Below are 7,015 nucleotides of genomic sequence, written 5' to 3' on the forward strand. Positions count from 1 at the left end.
CATTGCCGGTTCATCTGCGTGCATTATATAATTAAGTGACCAAATTAATAGAAGTTCATCATCACATTAAAACCAAAGTACATACATAGTTCTCATCTAACAACATAAAGCTCTGCAGAGCATCTAAATTAATTAAACCATACACTGAAACTATGTAAAACATTTCAATGCGAAAACAAATGCGATCATAATCGCAACCAATGTAACAAACTGATCCAACGGCATAATGATACCAAGCCTCGGTATGAATGACATATTTTCTAATCTTTCTAATCTTCAAGCGCATTGCATCCATCTTGATCTTGTGATCATCGACGACATCCGCAACATGCAACTCCAATATCATCTTCTCCTCCTCAATTTTTCTAATTTTTCCTTCAACAAATTGTTTTCTTCTTCAACTAAATTTAACCTCTCGACAATAGGGTCGGTTGGAATTTCCGGTTCAACAACCTCCTAGATAAATAAAATCTATGTTACGTTGGTCGACATAATTGTCATAAACAATAAATGAACCAATAGTTATGAAAAGATAATATATACCACATCTGAATCATAGACAGGACGAGGGCCGACGGGGGCGGATACCAAAACCATCTCACTATATAAGATGCAATAATAAAAGTAAGAAAATTATACAATTATCTATATAAACATACAAGTAAGAGTTTTTTTCCTTTCAGAAAGAAGATAAGAACAAGAGGCTCACCACGGTGGTGCCGGCGACGCGGGCGATCGACGGCGGTGAAGACGGGGACGGGACGTGACGGACCGCTAAACCTAGACAAATATTGAGAAAAATGGAGCTTGGAGGTGGAGCTTGGAGAGGAGAAAGCTTAAGTAGTGTGGCTCGGGCATTCCATCGAACACCTCGTGTGTATAGGAGGTGAGCTAGAGCAACACAAAGCTCTCTCCTCACCGGCCACGAAATACAGAGCAGTGAGAGTGCTCTGCTCGCGGGGTATATATAGGCAATTAATTGGTCCCGGTTCGTAGCATGAACCGGGACTAAAGGGAAGCCTTTGGTCCCGGTTCATCCCCCCAACCGGGACCAATGGTGGTGGGCCAGGAGCAAGGCACATTGGTCCAGGTTCGTCCCGCCAACCGGGACCAAAAGGTCCAGACGAACCGGGACCAATGGCCCACGTGGCCCGGCCGGCCCCCGGGGCTCAAAAACCTTGTCCAATGCCCCCATTGGTCCCGGTTCTGGATTGAACCGGGACTAATGGGCTGGACCGGCCTGGACCATTGCCCCCTTTTCTACTAGTGCTCGTTCGTCCCGCCTCCCGTCGTTGCACAACCCCGGGCTCTGGTAGTGACATGTGGGATTGGCGCGGCAACATGTGCTGGCGGTTAAACAAACATGTAGGACCCACGCGTCATGTGTCGACGGAGGGCAGTGCCATCGCTAGATTGATGTCAAGTCAAGGATTCACAACTCATACTTAACAATATGTTGAGGTCGATCCGGCCGATTGATTTTGGCACGCATGCGTATTTGTCCGATCCTGCCGGGCGTTTGAGTTGAGGTCGATCCGAGCGTGCATCGAATCTCGTTTTTTACCCCTGCTAGTACACGTAATCAAGGCTCTCCAAAAAGAAAAAGGAAAATGAAAAAAATGCACGCGTCGGTTAGAGCATTTACATCCGGACGCCTCATAGCCGCCTCAAACATCCGGTCTGACTGCCCGGTCACTGACCGACCAAAAAAAAAAAGAAAAACAAGCATGACGGACGGTCCGGTCACTGACCGACCAAATAACAACCCCAAACGTCCTGGCTAACCGGCATCCCTCAAACCTAACCCAAATGTGGGGCGGATATAGGAAGGCCCGGGCTTGGCGGCCGCCGACCACAACGGCCCCAAACGTCACAGACGTGTTTGTCCGTGTACTAGCAATGCAGCGGACATAAAGACGAGGCCTGTCAACCCACCCACTGTTATAACTCGGGAATTTTGACCGTCAATCACCAAGTTTTCGTCTGAAAAATATTGGGTCCAAAACTACCGACAGGAAGTGAAAAAGTGAAAAAGTGAAAAAAATTGCGCCTCATACTCGGGGTGTCAGGGTTCAAAGTGAAAGTGAAGATGAAAAAGAGAAAGTGAAGGAACTGAAAAAGGAAATTTTGACCGTCAATCACCCTGACACCCCACATCCTCTCCTCTCCTCTCCCGACGCGCCGCCGCAGCCGCCGCCGCCCCATCTCCGACTCCGATGCGCAGCCACCGCCCCTCGCCTTCCTCCATCTCCATCTCACCCACCGCCACCCCCTTCTCTCCCTCGGCTGTCGAGCTTCCGGATGGACCCGGTGAGTAGGCCGGCGGCACTCCCCGATCTGCTCGTCCTGCCGGCCGCGGCGAAGTGAGGATCCAGGATCCGCGCTCGGGGCGGCCTCGACGCAGGTGCTCGGTGTGCCCGGCCGCCCAAGACTCCGCCTTCCTCACGCTAGTGCGTCTGGAGAGGAGGAGGGGGCGGCACGCACAGCCGTGCCCTGCCGTCGGCGACGACGGCGCGGCCGTGCCCTCCGACGCCGCTCTTCTGCGCGCGTGAGGACACCAACTCCGCTCTCGACGACGACCGCACCATGGAATGGAGCCCTTCAAGGAAGGTCCCCTCTCCCTCTCCTTGTCTCTCTCCTTCACCTCCAATTTCTCTCATCTCGTGGCCTGCTTGGTGCCACGGCCATGTCCAATTAGGCTCGCTCGATTGGGCGCTCAATTGATTGCCTCACATGCATGCTACATGGTCTCTGCAGGATGCACCCAATTGCTTGCTTGCTTTCCCTAAAATCCCCAGTTTTATTTTTTAGGGTTCACCGTTGCTGTTCTATTCACTGTCTCGTGCTTATTTTTCTAGCTTAAGGCTTTTGCTTAGAGTTGTAAATTCATTCATGTCTTAACTGGATACTATGATATGATTGCCAGTATTTGATTCTTGAAAGGTCTGCTGTTTAGCATCAACCTCGGATTCTCTATTCACTGAATCTTTGGGGGAGGGGCGCTCTCACACCCCGGGTTCAGATGATCTCGCATTATGCGTCATACGATACGCCATGCATGTTTGTGCCAAAATCAGGCACTGGCGTTCTGAAAAAATGTTGTATTTGTTGTTGCGTGTATTGGCAGACGCATATATAGGAGTACGTGGTGAGCTGCACCGTCGGCTGTGCCTCTGTTCCCCACTTCGTCAGCTTGTTTTTTTGTGTACAGAAACAAACTGGACGACATGTCTCCAGTAGATTCAGAGCAGTTGGCCATAGAACATGGCGGCGACAGGACTTCCCGCTCTTTGTCTCCGACGAAATGGACTTCCCGGCTGGGTCCAATTAGCACGAGTCGAGCTTAATTTGTATAAGAGGAGCTAGACTCGACTACTCATGCGCTGCCCAACTACCTAAGCTAGTCTTTTTGTTGCTGCACGGACATGTCCATAGTTTAGTAGCTGAAATTCAGAAGTCAGAACTGTTCGTCTGCACACTGATAGGAATAGTTCCGATGCATCGACCGACATCGTTGTAGTAGGGAAATTAGTTTTCGTGCAATGGACAGTGATATTGCTATTTGATGTTCGTAATGCAATTCTAGCTAGTTGAATAGAGTTTCAGCTGAGATTGGGATTATGCATTTGCAGACTTTGGGTTGCTTGTAACCCGCCATGTCACAGATAGGGTGCCTGTTAGAAATCTTCTATGGGTAAGTATGCAGAGAAGATCTTATCATGGCTGCTGTTTCTTTCAGTATAATAACTTGGACTTGCATGTACTTTGTAGGGGTAACCAACAAGCGACAAATATTCAGTCTTGAGGGCGCAAGTACTGAAGCTATGATCCAGCTGTTGAGAATAACTGATAATCATGGTGTCTTATGTGTAACTATTTCTTCAGAAATCACCAAGTACTTGTGAGTGCTTACCTTTTACATACTATGTTGTTCTTGGATCATGAATGACTCTGTTCTATTGTCGTCTAGTTCTTCTCTAATAAGTACATACTATCTTGTTCTTGCCTGTGCATTCATCCGAAGCTAGTTTTGCTTATGTGTGTACTGTTTTGATTGCCATGTCAGACTGCAAAGGTTTTCGTGTCACCGACAACTCTGCTTCACTAGTAGATTGGGGAAGGCGGCCGCTGCCCTCGTCTCCGCATTGCCACATCCTACTCCTCTGCTCCACAACGTACATGGCTAAAGTAAGGTAAGACTCCAGTGTGTATTCAGCTATTGTGCACTTCTCGGCTGACTAAACAGTGGTGGAATTTAGTCAGGGTTGCACGTGCAGGTACAACTCGTCGACGTCAAGGAGAATGATGCCTTAGACCAGTCTGAGAAGCCATCGCCGTCCTCGGGTGCTGCCGCCAACGGATACGGGTGCTTGGTGGTAGGAATACTCTTCTCCTCCCCTCACTTCTCCCACTTTGGGTTCATGGCCTTAGTGCCAGCCATGGACATTGACTTGATATTGTTCTGTGCTTGTGGTTATCTGCCAATAACTTTCCTTTTTGCTTGCATATGTTGGCATGGTTTATTGCAATCATTAATATTCTGTTAAGGCTTACAAATATCTAATGTTGTTGTAGCTCATATTCTTGTCCTGGCTATCAGTGTGTTTCATAGGTAGGCTTTAGGTTGCTGTGATGCTAAATATGCTTAACTAGTCAATCAGAATCACAATACGCCAAAGATGGTCAAATGGCTCATTCCATATGGTCATTGATGTTGGATGCTCCCCATTTTCTATTGTAGCTTAGATTTTATCATGTGTTTACTTTTGCATAGTTGTAGATCATGAATGACTGTTTTATTGTGGTCTAGTTCTTCTCTAATAAGAACATATATTGTTCTTGCTTGTGCATTTATCCAAACCTAGTTTTGCTTACGTGTGTACTATTTTGATTGCCCTGACAGACTGAAGAGGTTGTTAGAGTTTTTCATGTCATCGACAACTCTGCGTCACTAGTAGATTGGGGTGTTCGGCTGCCACCCTTGTCTCCGCCGTGGCCATCCTCCTCTTCATCTGTTCCACAACGTCCATGGCTTAAACAAGGTAAGACTCTAGTGTGTATTTAGCTATGGTGCACTTCTCGTCTGACTAAACAGTGGTGGAATTCAACCAAGGTTGCACGTGCAGGTACAACTCATGGACGCCAAGGAGAATGATGCCTTAGACTAGTCTGAGAAGCCATCGCTGCCCTTGGATGTTCCTGCCGACAAAGACGGGCACATGGTGGTAAGAATGCTCTTCTCCCGCAATTCTCCAACTTTGGGTTCATGGCCTTTGTACCAGACATGGAAACCAATGGCTTGATATTGTGATGTGCTTCTGGTCACCTGCATGTTCATGTTCATCTGATTCCATTTGGTTGTCAGTTTAAGTGGACATGATTGATTGTGTTCTTTACCTTATAACTTAGCTTCATTCATGTTCCTCAACTCTACCAGCAAAGGCTCCTACAAAAGACTTAATGGTTCAAAACGTAAATACTGGGCACTTGAATCGTGTAAAAATCCTAAAGCCATAAGTTGTTATAGCAGATAAACCAATTCTCTTTGACACTGCAAATTGTGGTTTCATCTACGAGTTCCAAATAATGCACAACTTTTAAAAAAAGTGGTAAGTTTGTTAATGCCCAGCCGTTGGTACCATTAATGGCCGAGCCTTTTTTATTATGCCTGTGTCGGAATCTGAAATATATCATTCTTTTCTTTTATCCAGTAGGAATGCTAATTGACAAAGATAGAAGGTGTTCTATTGTTCTAGCTCCCTACGCTTTCTTCAGTACTAGTCTCTATGTTGTTGCTCGTGTTGGGATGATCGTGGAGTGTTTTTTCTCGTGAAGCATGGAAATAAAAATAACCACCATTTATGAGACTGAATCAAAACTAACAACGGAAACTACGAGAAATGATTATTCGGAGCTACTCTGTTTTGAACCGTGGCTTACCGTTTGCTCTTCTTTTGTTCATTATATATATGTATGTAAATTCAAGGTTGAACTAAAAGATGCATTGTTTTTTTGGCCTTCAGACACAAGATTGGGCTACTCAGCCAACGGTAAGTGGCGGTGTACTTCATCACAGCCTTCCGTTTTCGAAAACATCAGTCAATCCTTCGTTAAGTGAGCATAATGGACATGTTAGTGTTGCTGCCTTTAAAAACACAGCAATGGTTCTTTTGCTTGCTTATTTTTCTTTAGCTAGTCACGTTCCAAATGTTATCTAATAGTTATGATCTTCTGTGCAGCAATGACCCAACCATGCCCATAATGGCCATACAGTACAACAAGGCATCCTCGTTGGTCTATGTTGCAAATGGGTAAGTAAGCTCTTTCAATCTTTCTAGTATCGAGTGACTGCGACCGCCAACTTTAACCTTACCATCTTTAGGCTGCAGCACTTTCCATGCTTTCAAGCCGAAGGACTTCACTCCGAGGGCATACTCTACAAGCAATACAAATTCAGAGAGACACGATGAAATCAAGTCAAAATCAACCGATTGTCTTAGACCCTTTTGCACATGGTAATTATCTTGCAGATATGCGGGGTGTGGTTTTTTTTGTCTGCCTAGCTTGCTGGATGTCTTACTGGATACTGTAGCTAATTCTTTTTCGTATCATCAGGACATTTGAGAGCACTCTACTCTTTAGTCTGTTGGAACAAAGTTATGATGTTTCCGTTTCACACAAGAAATCAATTGCAAGAAGATCATGACAGCAGCTTGTCATGTAAGGTATAATTTGTGTCCTCTTTATTATGTCAGAATTACTTTGATCTTGATTAGTTGACTAGGTGATACTCTTGGAAGTTAATCATCGAGTGTTCCTTAATTTTTGTTTGTAGTTTATTGACGTCGACACTCCATTTGAGATTCCATACATCTTATCATAGATTTGGAATGAATCTGATCGCGATTATCTGGGTTTAGAACATGGACACAAAAATATCGAGATTCATGTGTGAGTTATGTCGACATTTCGATTAAGAAGGCTTTAGTTTTGTAGGTTAGAGAAATGTCATAGT

At 45.5% G+C, this 7,015-nt stretch overlaps 2 long non-coding RNA genes across 4 annotated transcripts; both read left to right on the forward strand.

Annotated features, from left to right (window-relative positions):
* Window positions 1-2,211: 2,211 nt before the first annotated feature.
* LOC123040211 (uncharacterized) lies at window positions 2,212-3,879 on the forward strand. The gene is made up of 3 exons (XR_006418085.1): window positions 2,212-2,610; window positions 3,633-3,694; window positions 3,772-3,879. It is a non-coding gene; the product is annotated as an uncharacterized lncRNA (long non-coding RNA).
* A 1,029-nt stretch (window positions 3,880-4,908) lies between these two features.
* On the forward strand, window positions 4,909-6,728 carry LOC123040212 (uncharacterized). Of its 3 annotated transcripts, none has more exons than XR_006418088.1 (6): window positions 4,909-5,042; window positions 5,114-5,225; window positions 6,024-6,131; window positions 6,240-6,311; window positions 6,383-6,515; window positions 6,616-6,728. It is a non-coding gene; the product is annotated as an uncharacterized lncRNA (long non-coding RNA). The 3 variants fall into 3 exon arrangements; XR_006418086.1 differs by having other exon boundaries at window positions 5,127-5,225; XR_006418087.1 differs by having other exon boundaries at window positions 5,127-5,225; window positions 6,024-6,050.
* Window positions 6,729-7,015: the final 287 nt, after the last annotated feature.

The sequence above is a fragment of the Triticum aestivum genome, chromosome 2B (genome assembly GCF_018294505.1).
Source record: "Triticum aestivum cultivar Chinese Spring chromosome 2B, IWGSC CS RefSeq v2.1, whole genome shotgun sequence".
NCBI lineage: Eukaryota > Viridiplantae > Streptophyta > Magnoliopsida > Poales > Poaceae > Triticum > Triticum aestivum.